General features: G+C 42.3%; 1 long non-coding RNA gene across 1 annotated transcript; it reads left to right on the forward strand.

Annotated features, from left to right (window-relative positions):
• The first annotated feature begins 234 nt into the window (after positions 1 to 234).
• LOC137320504 (uncharacterized) lies at positions 235 to 19,253 on the forward strand. Its single transcript, XR_010962561.1, has 3 exons — positions 235 to 366; positions 16,342 to 16,758; positions 17,896 to 19,253. It is a non-coding gene; the product is annotated as an uncharacterized lncRNA (long non-coding RNA).
• The last annotated feature ends 3,153 nt before the right edge of the window (positions 19,254 to 22,406 follow it).

Here is a 22,406-nt window from a genome sequence, read left to right on the forward strand (position 1 = left end):
CACATTAAAGCTGCAAGGCTTCACAGTAACTTACATCGAAATAAAGTGCTGGAATAGGGCTTACAGGTGCTGGCACCGCGCCAGAGATTGAAGGCGTTTTACTGTAATATCTTATGCAGTTTAAGGAAGAGCTTTGTTATTGCCACCAGCACGCTATACAGATTGTTGATATTCTAGGTCAAGAGGTGTGGCCTCCTCCTTTCCACCATGTCTCCAAATCCTTCCCCACCGCAATGCCCTCTCTTTACTGGTCAGTTGCAGCTCCTAATGATTTTGAATTCCAGCCCACATAGAGAATTAATTATGCTGCTTTATTCTGCATCTGAGGAATTTTGAAGAATCTTTTTATGTATATTCATTGCGAAGGTTAGTTTTTTTCTTGACTACAACTTTGAGTGCTGTGTATGCTGTGCCACATAATTGAATGGTAGCATATAACCAGCCAAAATGAGGGCGTCTTATTCTTAAACAGATTTTAAATTAGAACAACATGATCCTTAAAAAAAGTCTCAGTAGGAGTGAGGGCAAGTAAACCTTTCCTAATTAAAAAAGGGAGGGAACTACTGTTCCTTTAAGTGAAATTAATCTTCCAGATTTAACTTTCCGCAGTATTTTACATTACAAGAAAAGGGTTTGATTTGCTTAGGGTTGATTTCTAATGCGTTGCACTGTATAAAAACAGAAATATCTTAAAAAATAAACTGCATTACGAAAGTCATTTTTTGGTAAGAGGCCAAGTTTAATTACTAACTTTCAAACCACAAATAGAGGATTGTGGTGCAGAACAGCTTTAAGCAATAACCATCAGCATTGACCACAACTGGCTATTTGAGATAGGTGGATCAAATCAGATCCATTTACAGTAACAGCCACCATCACACAGGCACATGCAACACATATGGTTTTTGTATCTTCTAATAAATATAGACCACAGTCTCTGATGATCTGGATTTTTTTTGGAATAAATATTTCTCCTGGATTGTTTTGATTCACCCATGTTGCTAAACCATCAAATTTCTGAAATTCAACCATAGGGAAAAACCATAGAAAAATAATGGCAAATGAGATTATGTAACCAAATTCTTAAACGACTACTAAATTTAGGTTAAAGTTCATTTAGTTACAATGGAAAGTTGCTAGAATTGAATAAATGTAGTCATTAAAAGCAGATAGTTCATTTATAAAAATTACAACTACTAAATATAGATTTGGATCTGTACTTCACTGGTATGGCACAATGAACAAATCTGTGCACTAATAATTGTTGGTCCTGCTTATTGTAAGCAATGTTAAAAAGGTCACCAGGGTCAGTCACACTTGACTAATCAATAGTTTTCAAATGTACCGATGCTTGGAGTAGAACTGAAAGTTCCCGAGAGGTCAAGGAGGTCAGGATGGAAAAGGCTGTTTTATCTGAAGCCTGTGTTAATGCTTGTAAGATGTCAGATATCCCTAGTGTTTACCACAGTCACACAACTGGTAAACCCTGACTCCAAATATCAGCGTTCAAATACAGCACAACAAACAATGGATAATTGTTCTGTTGTGTGGAATGTTATTGGTCTGCATTATTTAAGCCACGTGACATTTTTTTTAAATTAAGAGTTCATGCAGTCATACTCTTCATGAGAAACCTGCTGCTATACTCTGCTGGGATTAGTCGAGCACATCTTGGGTGGGAGAAGTGAACTTTGCAATACATTATCATTACAAGTAAAGGTGAAAGTTGGAGGAATATGGTATGATTTTAAAGCAATTACAGTTCCTTTTCTTGCCAGGATGTAGCAATAAATTACAAATCTGCCACTTGGAAGATCATATTACCTCAGCATTTGCCAGGGAGGTACATTTTATAGACTGTGACTTGTGTGCAGTTTCAAATACTGTATTAAATTCTCTTCAGTGTGTTATTAATCTTCAGTGAAACTGACACACACAGTCTGATGATGCTCAGCGAGGAGAAATGTTAAATAGTTAATAATAACAGACTAATGATTGCTCCCTGTAATAAGGTTTTATCAAGCTACTGTCAATTTAATAGCTAGCTTAATCAAGATCAGAGTATGTATTCGGGGTGAAGGTGATCATCATGATTATTCAGTTAGTGAAAATCTTGTTATCATTTAAGGAGGTTGCATCCAATTATAGTTATTCCCACTCAGTTTTTTCCGTTTTTTTAGAAATATTTCATACAGTGGAAAAAAATGCAGGAAAAGAATTTTAGGTAGTCACCAAATTTCAGATGCAGTACTTTAATTCCCAGACATTGATGCTGTTGATGTACTTGTAAAATAATCCTACAATGACACAGATAGTCTCATGTAAATCGTATTACTTAAAGGGGCAGTGTCAGCGTCTGACAAGATCTTTTACCATGTTGTAAATACAGCAAGGTTTGTTGATGAACCAGTTATATTATTGCATTACAGGTCATGTCTGGTGCTGGAATTTTCTTTATTTTTTTAATATAAGCTAAGATATAGATTCTAAAGATTACATGGAGTAGTAGACATCCATGGATTAGACTTAAGCTATTGCAATGCTCATCAGTCACCATAATGGTTAGGACTCATCCCATTTTGGGTACAATCATGTTGGCTGTCATTTTCAATCTCTGCCGGTCTATCTGCATCTTCCCCCCTGTGAGACAACCCAATGATTCCTTCCCTTGTATTAGGAGCTCTCTGGATTGATGTGGGTTATTTTTTCCACTTGCTGCAGGCTGACGCAATCCGATCCTTCTTTTCTACAAGGGAAGTATATTCTTAATTTCCATGGACATAGTGAGCTTGTCTTGCTTATGAGAGATGTGGGAGATTGTAGAATTTAGGATCAGGAATGGGAGGCTATTTCATCTACAGTCCCTAGCTATCCTACCAGCCTGCAAGAGGGACAAATGAAAATTCTCCACTGTATCTATTATATGTCAACACAGTTGCTATGTTGCACGTATGAGAGAGTAAATGAGAAAGAGTCAGGCTACTGATTACATACCTGCTATAGCTTTTCTTTTGTATTTAATAAACTTCAGAAAGTGCATTGAGCTGAGACAAAGAAATGTACAGGGCTGTTTACACTGGTGTTACATCCCAGAGGCAGGACCTCCATCTGCCATTCATCTGCAGCACTAACCACACCATAAAACGCAGAGTCAGGTCATTTAAATACCCTCTGGCGTTTCTGTAGTACATATCACCCATATAGCACAGGGGTAATGTGCTTGGGGGAGTGGAAACTACTGCTGCAGTCTTTAAGTAACAAAAAATGGGTCAGTAACCAAAGGACACAGATTTAAGGTAATTGGCAAAATAATCCGGGGGGAGATGAGAATTTTTTTTACGCAGCAAGCTATTATGGTCTGGAATGCACTGCCTGAAAGGGTGGTGGAAGGAGATTCAAAAGTAACTTTCAAAAGTGAATTGGATATATACTTGAAAAGGAAAAAAATACAGGGCCATGGGGAGAGTGCAGGGGAGTGGGACTTTTGGCAATGGATAGCTCTTTCAAAGAGCCGACACAGGCACAATGGACCGAATGGCCTCTTTCTGTGCCATATGATTCTAAGAAATTCTACGTTGACAGCCTGAGATGATGTTCAGTGTTGGAAAAGTTGCAGTGCAGTCAGCTCCCATCGACATATCTTCTGCACATCTCTCCTAGTACATTAATATTGGCCCATAAAGATGTAGGTGGTCAAATCTATTACAGGTATCTTTATTCTATCTATCCCACTGCATTGTGTCTTGTGTCGTCATATAAGGATCGCATTAGATTCTGGAATGGGGCAATTAATAAATTGCCATTTGTTTGTAGAGTGTTATTACCTTCCAGTACTCTGGAGAGTAATAGCAATGCTATCTCACTTGACGTGGAAGCAGCAATTATGGAAGGTTGCTTTATCCATTCATTTGTCTCAAGCTAAATTATTTGCATGGGGCCTCTCTTTTTGAGATATTGCACATGCAGAAGCAATGGGTAGTGCTAGTTCAGTGGTCTCGGTTAATTCTGGGGTCTGCTTCAGAGCTAGATTTGGTGGTGCTGTAATTCCGGCAAACTCTGTGGTTCTCCCTAAATATTGTTTAGTGGGGGATGGGTTACTCTAAGCATTGACCCAGATGCATCCTCCTTTCCCCTCTCTATATTACTGTTTACCCATTTTCTCTTATTTTCATCTACCTGCCCTAAATACTCATTCCATCTTATTGGCCTAATCCTTCAGAGCTCTGAATATCTTGTCTAAAACCATTCCTAGCGTAAACTCCATAAAGTAGTGTCTGCTCCCAACACCCTCACCAATATTGAGCCTGAACTGCCTCCTATGGTTCTCATTGGCTTGTTCCTTATTGGGACACTCACTTCAATATATTTTGCCATAATTTCTATGATCTTTCAATAGTTGCTTTTATACAATGTGAAACCAATGCTAGCACCATCAGTTCCCAATACATGGGCCTCATTTCCCAGCTGCAGCTCAAAAGTAAACCTGCTGAAACAAAGACAGAAAATGCTGGAAACACTCAGCAGGTCAGGCAGCATCTGTTGTGAGAACACAAGCCAACGTTTGGGTACGGAACCCTTCTTTTGGGTATGGAACCCGCTGAATGGGTCCACACCCGAAACGTTGACTTGTGTCTTCTCGGCAGGTACTGAACTGCCGAGTGCCTCCAGCATTTTCTGTTTTTGCTTCAGACTTCCAGCATCTGCAGTATTTTACTTCCTGTTCAGTAAACCTGCTGGGTTTTGTTAAGGCATGTTGCACTGCCGGCTACAGCCTGAACATAAACCTACTAGATTTATTAAGGCAATTGGTCTTAGCAAATCTAGCAGGTTTATGTTCAGGCTGCAACTGGCTGCACGAGGCCCATGTGTCAGGAACCCAAGGAACCAGCAGTGCTAGCACGAGACTTGCAGAGTACAAAGGCAGAGAATGTTACAGTTGATTGGCTTAAATCCTGCTGTTAAGAATTTGTGCTTAGGTTTGTTATTGTTGCCATGTTATGATTCTGCTGCACATAATATAATGTTGACCTCTGTTTTAATACTTAATTTTTTGGTGTCTGTATTTGCTTTTTCCTTTCACAAATAATTCAATATTCCAAAAGTTTTTTTTAATAAAAGCTGAGACAAAGCAGCACACTAGCATTTGGTGGCATGGAATGAGACCAGATGTAGGTTTAAGTTGATTTAGATTCTTTAAGTGAATGGGCCTGCATGTAGCAGATGTCATTTAATGTGAACAAGTGCAAGGTCCTGCACTTGGCTTTGGGCAACTCCAGGTATAAAAGAAAAAAGAAAGACTTGCATTTATATAGTGCCGTTCACAACCTCAGGACATCCCAAAGCACTTTATAGCCAATGAAGTACTTTTTGAAGTTTAGTCATTGTTGTAATGTAGGAAACGCAATAGCCAATTTGCACACAGCAAGGTCCCACAAACAGCAATGAGATAAAGCATCAGAATTTTTTTAGGTATGTTTATACCATGCAGGCTAACAAAACAAGAAAGAGACTCGAGGGTAGTAGTTGATCACTCCTTAAAAGTGTACAAGCAGTGTTAGGTGACTATAAGGAAAGCAGAGTTTTGGTTGAAAATACTTGCCGTATTCAAAGTTCTGTTATGTAAAAACGAATGAAATAAAGTATGGGGAAAGACCATCTAGTTCATCAAGCCCACCCCATCCCAACATGATACAGTTACGTACACCTGTGACCCAAACCACCTAATCATACAATCTCCTAGAAAAGGCAAAATAAAACAGAGGAAAAAAATCTGAGGCCAATTTAAAAAGATTTTGGGAAATACTCCTCCAACTCCATAAGACAGTAAGCAACTCTCCAGGAGACTGTGTTATATAAGCAGATGTATTGTAATGTCGTGCAAAGGACAGAAATCCCTCACTTGTTCTATTTCCTGCTGCAAATGTGGTAGAGCAGTGGCATTGTTTCTGAGCAGGTTGGTCCAGTATTTCAGCTAGTGTAAAACCTACCATTGAGGTGCTAACATCTCTTCTGTATATATAGTACATTACAATAAGAGATGATGTGGAGATGCCGGTGATGGACTAGGGTTGACAAATGTAAAGAATCTTACAACACCAGGTTATAGTCCAACAATTTCAAATAAAATTGTTGGACTATAACCTGGTGTTGTAAGATTCTTTACATTTACAATAAGAGAAAATAAGTCACCAAGGCACAGCTCCTCCAATGCCTAGTGAATAAAGGCACACCCAGTCCAAGGCCTAGCCCTGGTCAGTGCTTTAAACAGAGTAATAGTTAGGGACCACAATTGGCCTGGCTAGGAAATGGGGTGAAAAAAATCAGCCAGGATCCTACACCTGATCATTATCCAGAGGCTCATGCTGAAAAGCGCACACGTGTTGATGAAAACAGAATGAGCCGAATAGCCTAATTCCAATGAGACAAATAGCCTGTTCCCAATGAGATGAATAACCTGCTCCCAATGAGACAAATAACCTGTTCCCAATGAGATGAATAAGCTGCACCCAATGAGACAAATAGCCTGCTCCCAATGAGATGGATAACCTGCTCCCAATGAGACAAATAGCTTGCTCTCAATGAGACAAATAGCCTGTTCGCAATGAGATGAATAGCTTGTTCCCAATTAGATGAATAGCCTGTTCCCAATGAGATGAATAGTGTGTTCCCAATAAGATGAATAGTGTGTTCCCAATGAGATGAATAGCCTGTTCCCGATGCGATGAATAGCCTGCTCCCAATGAGATGAATAGTCTGGTTCCAATGAGATGAATAGCGTGTTCCCAATAAGATGAACAGCGTGTTCCCAATGAGACGAATAGCGTGTTCCCAATAAGATGAATAGCCTGTTCCTAATTAGATGAACAGCGTGTTCCCAATAAGATGAATAGCCTGTTCCCAATGAGACGAACAGCGTGTTCCCAATAAGATGAATAGCCTGTTCCTAATTAGATGAATAGCGTGTTCCCAATTAGATGAATAGCGTGTTCCCAATAAGATGAATAGCCTGTTCCTAATTAGATGAATAGCGTGTTCCCAATGAGATGAATAGCCTGTTCCTAATTAGATGAACAGCGTGTTCCCAATGAGATGAATAGCCTGTTCCTAATTAGATGAACAGCGTGTTCCCAATAAGATGAATAGCCTGTTCCCAATAAGATGAATAGCCTGTTCCCAATAAGACGAATAGCGTGTTCCCAATAAGATGAACAGCGTGTTCCCAATAAGATGAATAGCCTGTTCCCAATGAGACGAATAGCGTGTCCCAATGAGATGAATAGCCTGTTCCCAATGAGATGAATAGCCTGTTCCCAATAAGACGAATAGCGTGTTCCCAATAAGATGAATAGCCTGTTCCCAATGAGACGAATAGCGTGTTCCCAATGAGATGAACAGCGTGTTCCCAATAAGATGAATAGCCTGTTCCCAATGAGACGAATAGCGTGTTCCCAATGAGATGAATAGCCTGTTCCCAATAAGATGAATAGCCTGTTCCTAATTAGATGAATAGCCTGTTCCCAATGAGGTGAATAGCCTGTTCCTAATTAGATGAACAGCGTGTTCCCAATAAGATGAATAGCGTGTTCCCAATGAGATGAACAGCGTGTTCCCAATAAGATGAATAGCCTGTTCCTAATTAGATGAATAGCGTGTTCCCAATAAGATGAATAGCGTGTTCCCAATTAGATGAATAGCCTGTTCCTAATTAGATGAATAGCGTGTTCCCAATGAGATGAACAGCGTGTTCCCAATAAGATGAATAGCGTGTTCCCAATAAGATGAATAGCCTGTTCCTAATTAGATGAATAGCGTGTTCCCAATTAGATGAATAGCCTGTTCCTAATTAGATGAATAGCGTGTTCCCAATAAGATGAATAGCCTGTTCCTAATTAGATGAATAGCGTGTTCCCAATTAGATGAATAACCTGTTCCTAATTAGATGAATAGTGTGTTCCCAATAAGATGAATAGCCTGTTCCTAATTAGATGAATAGCGTGTTCCCAATAAGACGAATAGCCTGTTCCTAATTAGATGAATAGCGTGTTCCCAATAAGATGAATAACCTGTTCCTAATTAGATGAATAGTGTGTTCCCAATAAGATGAATAGCCTGTTCCTAATTAGATGAATAGCGTGTTCCCAATAAGACGAATAGCCTGTTCCTAATTAGATGAATAGCGTGTTCCCAATAAGACGAATAGCCTGTTCCTAATTAGATGAACAGCGTGTTCCCAATAAGACGAATAGCCTGTTCCTAATTAGATGAATAGCGTGTTCCCAATAAGATGAATAGCGTGTTCCCAATAAGACGAATAGCGTGTTCCCAATGAGATGAATAGCCTGTTCCTAATTAGATGAATAGCGTGTTCCCAATAAGACGAAAAGCGTGTTCCCAATAAGATGAATAGCCTGTTCCTAATTAGATGAATAGCGTGTTCCCAATAAGATGAATAGCGTGTTCCCAATAAGATGAATAGCGTGTTCCCAATAAGACGAACAGCGTGTTCCCAATAAGATGAATAGCGTGTTCCCAATAAGACGAACAGCGTGTTCCCAATAAGATGAATAGCGTGTTCCCAATGAGATGAATAGCGTGTTCCCAATAAGATGAATAGCGTGTTCCCAATAAGATGAATAGCGTGTTCCTAATTAGATGAATAGCGTGTTCCCAATAAGATGAATAGTGTGTTCCCAATAAGATGAATAACCTGTTCCTAATTAGATGAATAGCGTGTTCCCAATAAGATGAATAGTGTGTTCCCAATAAGATGAATAACCTGTTCCTAATTAGATGAATAGCGTGTTCCCAATAAGATGAATAGCGTGTTCCCAATGAGATGAATAGCGTGTTCCCAATAAGATGAATAGCGTGTTCCCAATAAGATGAATAGCGTGTTCCTAATTAGATGAATAGCGTGTTCCCAATAAGATGAATAGCGTGTTCCCAATGAGATGAATAGCGTGTTCCCAATAAGATGAATAGCCTGTTCCTAATTAGATGAATAGCGTGTTCCCAATAAGACGAACAGCGTGTTCCCAATAAGATGAATAGCGTGTTCCCAATAAGACGAACAGCGTGTTCCCAATAAGACGAACAGCGTGTTCCCAATAAGATGAATAGCGTGTTCCCAATGTGATGAATAGCGTGTTCCCAATAAGATGAATAGCCTGTTCCTAATTAGATGAATAGCGTGTTCCCAATAAGATGAATAGCGTGTTCCCAATGAGATGAATAGCGTGTTCCCAATAAGATGAATAGCGTGTTCCTAATTAGATGAATAGCGTGTTCCCAATAAGATGAATAGTGTTTTTTTTTTATTCGTTCACGGGATGTGGGCGTCGCTGGTGAGACCAGCATTTATTGCCCATCCCTAATTGCCCTTGAGAAGGTGGTGGTGAGCCGCCTTCTTGAACCGCTGCAGTCCGTGTGGTGACGGTTCTCCCACTGTGCTGTTAGGAAGGGAGTTCCAGGATTTTGACCCAGCGACGATGAAGGAACGGCGATATATTTCCAAGTCGGGATAGTGTGTGACTTGGAGGGGAACGTGCAGGTGGTGTTGTTCCCATGTGCCTGCTGCTCTTGTCCTTCTAGATGGTAGAGGTCATGGGTTTGGGAGGTGCTGTCGAAGAAGCCTTGGCAAGTTGCTGCAGTGCATCCTGTGGATGGTACAGACTGCAGCCACAGTGCGCCGGTGGTGAAGGGAGTGAATGTTTAGGGTGGTGGATGGGGTGCCAATCAAGCGGGCTGCTTTATCTTGGATGGTGTCGAGCTCCTTGAGTGTTGTTGGAGCTGCACTCATCCAAGCAAGTGGAGAGTATTCCATCACACTCCTGACTTGTGCCTTGTAGATGGTGGAAAGGCTTTGGGGAGTCAGGAGGTGAGTCACTCGCCGCAGAATACCCAGCCTCTGACCTGCTCTCGTAGCCACAGTATTTATATGGCTGGTCCAGTTAAGTTTCTGGTCAATGGTGACCCCCAGGATGTTGATGGTGGGGGATTCGGCGATGGTAATGCCGTTGAATGTCAAGGGGAGGTGGTTAGACTCTCTCTTGTTGGAGATGGTCATTGTCTGGCACTTATCTGGCGTGAATATTACTTGCCACTTATGAGCTCAAGCCTGGATGTTGTCCAGGTCTTGCTGCATGCGGGCTCGGACTGCTTCATTATCTGAGGGGTTGTGAATGGAACTGAACACTGTGCAGTCATCAGCGAACATCCCCATTTCTGACCTTATGATGGAGGGAAGGTCATTGATGAAGCAGCTGAAGATGGTTGGGCCTAGGACACTGCCCTGAGGAACTCCTGCAGCAATGTCCTGTGGCTGAGATAATTGGCCTCCAACAACCACTACCATCTTTCTTTGTGTGTTCGCAATGAGATGAATAGCCTGTTCCTAATTAGATGAATAGCCTGTTCCCAGTGAGATGAATAGTGTGTTTCCAATGAGACAAATAGCCGGTTCCCAATGAGATGAACAGCGTGCTCCCAATAAGATGAATAGCCTGTTCCCAATGAGACGAACAGCGTGTTCCCAATGAGGTGAACAGCCTGTTCCCAATGAGATGAATAGCCTGTTCCCAATGAGGTGAATAGCCTGTTCCTAATGAGACAAATAGCCTGTTCCCAATGAGATGAACAGCGTGTTCCCAATGAGATGAATAGCCTGTTCCCAATGAGGTGAATAGCCTGTTCCCAATGGGATGAATAGCCTGTTCCCAATTAGACAAATAGCCTGTTCCCAATGAGATGAATAGCATATTCCCAATAAGATGAATAGCCTGTTCCCAATGAGATGAATAGCGTATTCCCAATGAGATGAATAGTGTGTTCACAATGATTTGAACAACCTGTTCCCAATGAGACGAATAGCGTGTTCCCAACGAAACAAATAGCCTGCTCCCAATTAGATGAATGGCATGTTCCCAATGAGACAAATAGCCTGCATCAGTTACTGGGATAATCTTTCATCTTCACTGCATGGGCAGTAATCTGGTTGCGTGAATCACTTGCCTGTTCCAAAATCTATCCAACAGGCAGTCGATCCGCCCTGCCACATGACCGCTCATGCAGTGAAGACGAAAATTTACCCACTGTCTAGCCTCACACATATAGGTCTTGAAATTGGATACTGCCCGAATCGGGACACTATCTCACTGTAGTGCCAAGACCATGGTAAATTGGTCCACCAGCATCATGTGTTTAGTACTGGTGAGCTGCAGGTACCAGTTGTGGCCCAGATGTCGTGTGGGGTGGGGGGTGGGCGGGGAGAAAATTTGTCTGGCTCGGACGCTGGCCGAGCTCCTTGGTAGAGTCCAGGAGGGAAGGGATTGCGACAAGCAGTGGCCCCCAGATTTAATTTGGAGTCGGGAGTTAAAACTTACCTTTCGGGTAGCAGCCTCCAGTGGTCCCTTTAAGACAGGTGGTTCAGCTGGTCGGCACCTGAAGAAACTATCGTAATCAAATTTTGCAAAGGGGCCTTAAGTAGGCGTTAGGCCCTCTATTCGCATATGTAAAGTGCCTAACACCTGTTTCAGACATGTTCCCTGGATGTCTCTGGAGGAGCCCTAACTAATATGGCGGGCTGTGGACTTCCAGCACAGAATGAGCACGTGCACGCTACCTGCCATACTTAACCCTCAGGCGCCCATTTTACACCTGTAAAACAGGCGCAGGATGGACCAGTTTCTAGGTCATAGAATTGCCATGTGGAAGAGGTTCTGAAGGATTGCCAACACCTGTGGAACCACAAGAATCAGCACCTTCAGAAAAGGAGGGGAGGAAAGACACCAAGGCTTTATCTCACCAAGAGCATTAATAATATATAAAGAACGTTACCAAATTTAAAATAAAACTGTTGAGGATCCTCCCAGAGCAGTCAAAGCACCTTTGAGTGCAGCTTTGCTTTGTACAAGTTTCTGAATGACTTCCTCCAACAATGACCTAGACCCTAGAAATTACTCTGCCAGAGCCAGGACAGTCAATGGTTGTAAATTAGGTGCACTTTCTTACATCAAAGCAATTAGTCTGTGTGAAAGAAGGACTTCAGGACAGTTTGCAAGAGGCAGTTTGCTTAATTAAACCCAGCCACCAATTATCAAATAATTCTTAGACATTAATGGACCCTCTGTATGTGTAATTAAATTTTTATTGTGGTTGAATTTGCATGGATTAAACCACAATCTGTTCAATTGGGGGTTAGTTAATATTCACTGCAAAGCTACAGCTGTCCTCAATCTCAGTCGGAAGGCCAGGAAAAAAAGAGGCAGTAGAATAAGGTGAAGTAATAGGATAGCTATTCATTCTGTTCAGCCAGTCGAAATTCTTCACAGTCCTTAATATTATAGTGAAGTGTGGAAAAAGCACAATACAGAATAGCAGGTAGCAAAAGCCAGTCCCTCCCCTGAACCACTACACAAAAGGAATACTGAGAAGACGAATAATTGTGAAATCTTCAATAAAGGTCAAGGGTATGAAAAAAACATGCTGTGAACCCATGGGCATTGGTGCCAATCACACTTTGCATTTTAATCACGTGATCAACATATTCTCACTTAGAAACACCAGGACTCCCAATCAACATCATTTTCTACAATAAGCACAGTGATCACACATGACTGATTGTGCATTTGTGCCTATGTCTTTTTAAAAGTTGTCTTTGAGCAATTTTAATATTTAAAACCTATATAGTTAGAACAGAGCATCTAGTGGATTGGAAATAATTCCCTTTTATTTCCTTCCCATTTTTCTTCCTCCAGTCCTAAAGAGGCAAATTCCTGCTGTGGTACAATTCCTGGAGCCATCGATACTTCACCTGAACCCTCACTCTTCATCTTCTGAAGATTGAGGGTTTGCAGACTATTTAACCATGGAGTACAATCCTATCCTCACCCAACAAATAACCTGCTTTTGTCTTGTGTTTTTCAATCCCCATGTACCTGCTGAGTAATTTCTCTTACAGATGTTCACTCACCAAAAAATAGGTCTTCCCCTCCCCCCTGCGCACACACGCATCCACTCACCCTCCCCTCCCTTTGGTAATATAATTTCATGCTGAACAAAATTAACCAGCTGATTAATGGCTATAGAGTGCAATGAAGAGATTACTGTGACAGACAAGTTATTTTTTTGAAATAGCAACGATCACAATAACCAGAATGCTCTCTACATATTACCAGTCACCACCCACTATAAAGAGGCACAGATTACCGATGCACTTAACTATCTCAGTGTTACAAGAGCTCTCATGAGTCCTGCTAAAGTGCACCCAGGAAAAAAAAACAGCTCTAAAGTCCCTGCTGACATTTTGACTAATGAGTCAGATAAGATAAGAATGCAAGTAAAAGAGTATGTAGCAGAGTTCAGCTCATTAAAATGCTATGTCCACTTAGAGTGCATTAAATATTGGCTCACATTTCATTTCTTCTATCAATATGTTACAAACTGCACATGAAGAAAAATAGTTGTGTCAAAGTACAAGAACCCTTTATCTCTTCAGCAAATACATTTTGATGAGGCCTCATTTAAAAAAATATATATATATACCATGCTAATTGTTTTTAAACCACCTAAGGAAGCTTGAAACAGACAGGCTGTCTAAAAACACCACTGTGAAGAAACATGGCAGTTCCCAGAGAGAGATTTGCTTCATAGTGATGCAGAATGTTTGAGTTAGCCTATGCTTGATTGATTATACTTGCAGCTATGACCTATTTCATTTAGTCGCTTAGAATCTCTTTCCCAGTTTTTCAATTTGACTGAAGTTAGCGTTGACTGCTGAGCATGCCTATTAAGAGCAACAAACAAATAAATCACAGCATATTGCAAAATGTAAGCACAGTAATTCTTCCTGTGTGTAATTTTATTGCCCCTTTCACAATGGCGGCTGTCACATATTCTTTTTCGTCTCCATGCAGAACTGCAATTATCCAATATTATCCATGAAAGGGAGATTTGCTGTTATACTGTGATGTGTTATACATTTGAAGCATTTGAAGGCAAGGGTAGTTTGGGATGGAGGAGGGTAGTCATGGCAAGTAGACGCAGGGAAAAGGTGGAAGTGAGAGCCAACACCAGTCCCCTGGGGTCTTCGGTAATCAGCAGACAAATGGTCTACATTCACAGCATGCATTCATTCTGCAACAAGAGCCTGTCTGTGTGTATATGTGTATGTGCAAAAGCTCGCATTTCACCATTCAGCTGCCTGGGAATAAAGAGCTGATGACAAACAGCGCTCTGAGCCTCTGACATTTCTGTTTGATCTGGTTAGATCCAAGCATTACTCAGATGCTGCAGATCGAACAAATTGTGGATTTCTGACAATGATGTCATGAGCTCAGCTTGTGAAGATCATACATGTCATTTTAAGAAGCCTGGTAATTCATGAAGTGGCTAAATCGCTTTAGTGCAATGAACCTTAAATATTTTTGGATTCTCTCCTCTCTCATCAAGAAATCCTGTTTTGCTGTTATCAGAATGTTGGTTTCTATATTTAAAAGGTTGATTGTACACTTTGTTTAGAGTAACAAGATTAAATATAGGATAATGTTGCTGAGAAAATTGTAATGAATATATTACTTACATCTTTCAGAAACAATTGTGCTGTCAAATTCAAACCTCGCTTCATTTTTTTGTTAAAGCAAACCAGGACCATATTTAATGCCGATTTGCTTCTTTTGTGAATGGGACAGTATGGCTGCAGACCAACCAAAACATAATTTCCAATTGAGTTTACAGGAAATATAAATATATTTCTTTTGTAAAAGCCATCACACTGCCATGTGACTAACCGTACATTCTGCAAGAGAAATTAAAACAAAGACGAATCGCAGGTGGCTTTTGCTTATTTTTTCCAGAACTGAAAGCTGCAGTTCAGTTTTCCATTAACAATTAGCCTAATACTACTCTTCTTAGTAAGGAATGTTTACAGGCTTTGAAATCTCTTAGTAATGAATAATTAAGCATGTTGTTACCATGAAAAAGTGACATTTTACCTCCACCTTTGTGAGTAAATTCAGCATCCAATGCAGTACTGAGCTATACAGACCAGCAAAGTCCCAACTTTTGAATGTTGGTCTCTGCTGAATTAGCTGATCTCAGCTGGGCAGCAGTACGAGATGCTGCAATTGATCTCAGTATACCAGGGTTAGGGAGGTCAAAAATCAGCCAGGGTTCCTGCTTCTGACCATTATTTACTGACCTTAACTGGAAAGTGCATACGTGTAGACACAGGTTGAGGACCTGAGTCATTGGGGCAGAAATCGTTCCCGAAATAACGGAGAGCTCAACAGCGCTCACCATTGTTAGTGGTGAAATGGAGGAGCACGTTCCGGTGTTCGCACATGTGCAGTGAAACACAGAAATCCGGAAATTGCTCCTACCGATTCGCCAGCGATATGACAGCTTCGAATTAAAGGTATATCGCACACTGCAATCAGAGAAATCATTGAAAAAGTGCAAACTTGCTTATCTGCCCAGCTGGAAAGTAACTAATTTCGCCACAAAACAGGTGTGCTTAAAAAGACAGGCCTAAACTAAGTTTTAACAGTGCGGTAAGTCTTAATGCCTGCCAAACAGCTAAAAATTAACTTTTAAAAATGTGGAGTCACGATATTCCTTATTTTAATAGTTTTTGGTCATTATATGAAAAAACTTTAAATTAAAAAATTAAAATGTTTATTTTTTTTACTTTTCACTTCTGTCTTTTTTATTTAATTCAATTATTTCTTACCCTTTCTTTTTTTTGATGTCTATTACCGTTTTTACATTGATTTAAAATGTTCCTTTCACTTCCTGGTTTAATGTTCCAAGCCTGCAGAGACAATGAACGCAGTTTAGCAAAAATGCTGTAACCTGTGGGTCGAGGGGACAGTGTGACCCTCTTGCTTCTCCCAGGGTCCTAGCTTTACTTGAACTGACGTTGGGCTCTTCTCCGCTTCCTATTCGAGGAAGTGCCCGACGAAAAAACCGCAGTAAGTTAGTATAAATCTATGGAGCAGCGAGCAGTGTTGGCTCCTCGCTCCGAGCAATTTCTGTCCCAATGTTCACACACATCTTCCCTGCATAGATGACTCTATTTGTCCTATGGGGAAAGCTGAACTGATGCTTTGCATTGGGATTTTCAAATGATCTCTTTTTAAACAAAAATGACATTCGGTAATGATTATAACTTAGTGTGCTTGTTTCCTTCAAGTAACACATTTAATTTTCCCTCGAGATGGTGTGACTGGCATCTACAGGTTCTGATGATGTGATTTATTAAGTAGAAATGGAACTCTGGGAACAAGAGTACAAGGTTATTATCGAGACCAATATTTCCAAGTCTTTTATTTATTCTCTCCACAGACAGCCAAGGCAAAAGTGCAGCTTGCAACATCAAGGCTTTTCAATCTAATTTCTTGATCCTTGACATTGATCGGTGCATCACGTTTTGTTCTGAAGGTGTTATAATGGGTTCTGAACTGTGAGCCATCATGGCAACTTTTCCAGACAGCAACGTCAACACATGTTTTGCATATCCAGTTCCTTTATTGGAAAAGCCCGACTCGCACACAGCCCTGAAGATGATTTAATTCCCCTGTGCATTATCGTTTTGCTTGTATTTCTTTTTTGTTCCCAATATTAGAAAATGATGAGGAGATCATGGAGATATTAGGCATGATTTTAACTTGGAGCCAGGTACCCCGCGTGACTGGAGATATTCACAGGGAACCCGGAAGCCAAATGAATGCATCGTAATCTGCGATCCCAACTCAATTGAAGGTGAGTATTTGAGCCTCCGGATTTCCCATGCGCCAGGCAGCCAGATTGACAGGTGGAAGAGAAAGGAACGGCGAATCAGAGAGGTGGGGAAGGGAGAGAGAGAGAGAGAGGCGGTGGGCCCCGGAAAAAATCGGAGGCAGCGGGGGAAGGGCTTGGATGATATCAGGGGTCCAGCCAGCATCAGCATAGAGGGGGTGTACAGCCAGCATCGGGGATCGGGGTGGGGGGCGGGGTGTCAGCCAGCATCAGGGTTGGGGTGGGGTTCAGCCAGCACTGGGGATCGTGGGGGGGGGGTCCAGCTCGGGGATCGGGGGATCCAGCATTGGGGGGAGGGGGGTGGGGGTTGGCCAATCGCGGGGTTCCTGTCGGCCAGGTGAGCTTGTTGGGCCTGGCTGAAGCACTCCTGCTCCCCCAGGCCCACAAGCAATGCAATAAAGGCACTCACCTCATGGATCTGGGGCTCCCTGCCTGCTTTCACCTGACGTGAATCGGAAGCAATGGGAAACCCGAACAGGTAAGTTTTCCAATACACAAAGAATTAAGTACCTCAACTATTTCAATGAGGTACATTGTCCTTTTAAGTATCGGCTTTAAGAGGGGGCGGGACTTCTGGGTGTCTGTTGTGCGCACGCATCCAAACCTGCCTGGGTCAAACCCGGAAGTGGGCGAGTTGGAGCCGGGATGTGGTCCCGCTCCAAAAGCTGTTATTTTAACCTCCCACCCACCCTCAACCCACCTGTTCTTGGGGGTTAAAATTACCATCATTGAGTCAGTACCTGTTACTGACAGAAGAAAAGGTTTAGGAATGACTAATTTGGAGTGCAAGATTTAAAAAAAAAACAGATTTATATAAATATATATATTTAATGAAGTACGCAGTGATTGAATTGATAAATACATTGGCCTTGAAATATTCATAGCACTTCCAGCTAGGGTTGTCACTTCTGTTTGGAGTCATTCCTGGAGGTTTGATCATGTGACAATCTGACCACATGACATCTGATTATGTGATGCCTGATCACATGACATCTGATCACATGGCATCTGATCACTTGACTGCTACAAATGTTATTGCATTGATCTTATAAAGATTGGCTTCCATGTAGTTGACTATTTTTGCTCGTGGTTTCATGCCAGCAGCTGTTGTGCGTCAAGTTCCAAGGACCAGGACACCCATGAGAAGGCGAAGAGGGGAAACCGAGGAATCCCCCACCATTTCAGAGGCCCCTCCCTTTTGCAGACCCACCCTTGATGGCCGAGAGTCCCCGGATGCTGAGACTCTCCAATTCCCGACTCCCCGATTCCCAGCTGTACTCCATGCTGTCCCGGCTCTCTGCGGCGGTGGTCAGGTGTCATCACTGAGCCAGAGGCTTCTCCAACAGCAGCTGGTGACATTATGGAGCGGGGGGAAGGAGGGCGCACTGCAGTGGGAAATTTAAATAATTGATCTCCCGGGCCGCTGGAGGCAGCACTCAGGGGAGGAACCCCCAACTCTGAGAAACTCTCGGTCATTCGGGAGGGTTGGGAATCCTATCTCCAGCACACTCCTACCATAAAATCGGGTCCCACTTCCGACGAGAGTATGCACTGAGTCTTGTTTGGGTGTAACCCTCATCTGCCCCACATATAATCCCGCTCTCCCCCCCCACCCCCATGTCAAAGGGGGCATGGCCAAATGAGGAGATGCCCAGGCCAGGAATCTCCTTGTCACAGCCCTGGGGATCCAAAGCAAACGTGATGGTCTCCTAACCAGCCAAAGCGGGGCCCACCCGAGGGTTCAGACTGAGTCATGGCCCTTTGAAAACTTGTTTTTGTGCAAGGGCTGCCAAGATTGGCACTACTGGCTGGCCTCGGCTGCAGTACCTGCTGGGCACCCAAGATGCACCAACAGTAGCACAGACACTGCCCATTTCATGAAAGACAGGGAATTTTCCCCTAACCTTCAATACTCTGGCAGGGTCAGAGGCTGAGGTTCCACTTATGCTGGGACCAAAGGCCTGGGGATATTCAGGGCCACGGTCTCGTGTGACACTGAGCCAAACAGATCAGAAAGATCGCAAACTCAATCACTGGTTTGTGCCGAGTTAGCAGATCTCAACTGGGACGGCAGTCAGGATTCTACAATTGGCTTCAGCACCCTTGAAATAGAGAGCAGAAAAACAAACAGTCAGCGTTTCTGCTCTTGATCACTGAGTGATTCCTGCTGGAAAGTTTGTGTATGTGGATGTCAGCTGCAGATAGGCTGAGCTCCGATAACCCCCATCAATGTTAAACAACCTGCTGACACTATCTGGGCTTGTACATGGAAAATAATTACTTGGGCAAGGTGCTGGATGGTGCTGTCATCTGTGAAACTCTACCCCAGCATCTTCAGGATAGAAGAGGAGAAGACTTTAACGAGGACAGAGTGGCGGACACTATTCTTACACCACTTGACATCAGTGGGAATCCTATTGCAAATTTACATTTTGTTTTTGAAAATTTGTGCAATAAAAATGGAAATTTACATACTTTAAAATACATTCAAATACAATTGGCTACATAGAAACATAGAAAATAGGAGCAAGAGTCGGCCATTCGGCCCTTCGGGCCTGCTCCGCCATTCAACATGATCATGGCTGATCATCTAACTCAGTACCCTGTTCTCGCTTTTTCCCCATATCCCTTGATCCCTTTAGCATTAAGAAATATATCTATCTCCTTCTTGAATACATCTAATGACTTGGCCTCCACTGCCTTCTGTGGTAGAGAATTCCACAGGTTTACCACCCTCTGAGTAAAGAAATTTCTCCTCATCTCGGTTCCAAATGGCATACCCCGTAACCTGAGACTGTGATCCCTGGTTCTGGACTCCCCAGCCATCGGGAACATCCTCTCTGCATCTAGTCTGTCTAGTCCTCTTAGAATTTTATATGTTTCGATGAGATCACCTCTCATTCTTCTAAACTCTAGTGAATATAGGCCTAGTCGACCCAATCTCTCCTCATACATCAGTCCTGCCATCCCAGGAATCAGTCTGGTAAACCTTTGTTGCACTCCCTCCATGGCAAGGATTTCTACCTAGGATTTCTCCCTCGTAATGCCGGGTAGAAGTTCTGAGGAAGTGGGAGCTTATGACTTCTTGACAGGGACTTAAAAAGTCAGAGCTGTCAATGTAACTTACTGTATATGGGCTTGCTCTCCATTCCATTTCTTCACCCCAGATGTCTCAGTTGTTGCTGAACCTCCACATGTGTTGGACTTAGGTGAGCTTTTTGACAAAAAATCTTCTCGCTCCAGCTGTTGATCTGAACTTTTGAGGGATGTTGCCCCCTCCCCATTCACTTGTTGGCTTATTTGTGCAGGGATGCCCCTCATTTGCTAACCCAAGTTTTCCAGGCATTACCTCACCTTCCTACGATTCCCTCCCCCACTTTACTAGCCGATTTGTACCATCTATTAGAGTTAATGAAACAAAGAAAGGATAAAAAAAGATTTGCATGTATCTGCACAGCATGGGAGGAAGGTACTCGTATTTATATAGCACCTTTCATGACCTCAGAAAATCACAAAGTACTTCACAACCAATGAAGTACTTTTGAAGTGTAATCATCTTTGTAATGTAGGGAAACACAGCAGACAAATTGTGCACAGCAATGTTTCACAAACAGCAATAATGACCAGATCATCTATTTTAGTGATATTGGTTAAGAGATAAATGTTGGCCAGGAAAGTAGGAGAACTCCCCTGCTCTTTAAATAGTTCCATAGGATCTTTTATATCCACTGAAATGGCAGACAGGGCTTCAGTTTAACGTCTCATCCAAAAGATGGCACCTCCATCAAGTAAAAGGTATAGAGGATTATTCAGCCTCACAAAATGGATGCAGTGGTCATTGTTGGCTATATCATAAAGCAACGGAATTGGAAGAAAGGACAGTCTGGGAGCACAGAATAGGAAGCAGATCAGAGAACAAACCACCCCAGGGGATAGATCTACCAGAACATAGTTGCCTCCTTGACATTACAGAGGATCAGTGCAAGATGATGCTCAGCCTCAGCGGGGCACCAACTCAAATGTGTCACCTAGTTTACAAAGACCTACAGGCACATTCAACGATCCACACACCATCACTGGGGGCAGCAAAGGTCACCAATGCTCTCTTTGTGCCACAGGCACTGACAGTGGGTTTATCACAGGAATCAGTTACTATGCTAGCCACTGCTGCATTAAGCTGATAACTGAAGCCTTGATTTGTTAAATGCCAGCTTGCATATACTCCAATAGAGATCATTACAAGAGAAACAGAAGCAAGAGTTCTTCACCATGCAAGATACAGGGCAGTCACCATCAGTGTATTCATTTTGGACAATTGGATCCCCCCCCCACACACACAAACATACTTTCAACTGTATTGGTTTTCAGCACATGTACATTTGCATGCACATTTTTCTGCTGCATTTACTGCTCTTCTATCATACATTAGTTCTCCAGATGCCTCTAATCTTAAATATCTTCACCTGTGGGAGCAGAGGTGGTGAGTGTTCTCTTATGCAATTGGTGATTGGCACAAGATCCATCACTTACTCCATCTCTATTTTTCACTTCCTCCGATGTCTCTGCATCAGTGTCAGGAGAGGCCTATTCTTTAATCACAAGAGGCTCAGTGTTTTGGATATGGCATCCGCAGCCACTTTTGCAGGGCTATAGGTAGCAAAGAATTGGCACTGACACGTGAGCCAACCTTTGCTCCTGCAGGTCTACCATTAATGGAACGGCATTCCCTCACAGGACCCCAATCTGAGTACAGTTGTGAGTTCCATGAATCCCTCCCTCATGGTTGCGTTTATGCATTTTCCAATGAAGTTGCAACTGGCCATAAATATTTGGGACAACCTTTCCAGACCACATTCCACCATTATGGAGATAAATTTATACGGAGGCAAGTAACTGCCCAAAAATTAAGCACGTGTTCTAACATCCTGGGGCCAAAAATCCTCAGTCCTTACAGCACATTCCCTTCCCTACAGTAGAATTATGGCAGAAGGGCCACAAATTAGGCCAGAATCCAGGTCCCAGTACTTTCACGGTGGGGCTAATGTTCTGAGTACACCATCAGCAGGAAACTTACCCACTAGATAGATCAAAGTCACAAGTACAAGATTCCCCAACACACAAACGTTACCTCTGATGTTACTATAAACATCATTCTAAATTTTACGAAATGCTTAAGTCCAAGATACTGATTAGTGAAATTATGGTCTTGGCTGTTGCTATACAGATAACTCATGTGCTTCTGGATACTGTAGACCACCTAGTTCTCCTTACTCTGTAAAAGGCGCATTGTGCAGCAGGTAATACAATGGTGGGCATCCCATATTATTGGGCAGAGATTGAGGCCTACAACACCTCAATGTGGGCAGCAACACAAAAGGCCCTGGGAGTCAGCCCACAGCAGACAGACATCTGCCCTTTGCGGGCTGCTCACATCCAACATTGTCAGCACATCACACAACACGACACGACACAGCACTGCCAGAATACCAGAAAATTAGGCAAACGAGCTGACTTGCCAAATAGCCCCTATAAGTACATTATTAAGCAGTTGTGCAGCATATATGGACACAAGTAACAAATGGAACAAATCATAGAATAAGATTAATGCAGTA

The sequence above is a fragment of the Heptranchias perlo genome, chromosome 4 (genome assembly GCF_035084215.1).
Source record: "Heptranchias perlo isolate sHepPer1 chromosome 4, sHepPer1.hap1, whole genome shotgun sequence".
In the NCBI taxonomy this organism is placed as follows: Eukaryota; Metazoa; Chordata; class Chondrichthyes; order Hexanchiformes; family Hexanchidae; genus Heptranchias; species Heptranchias perlo.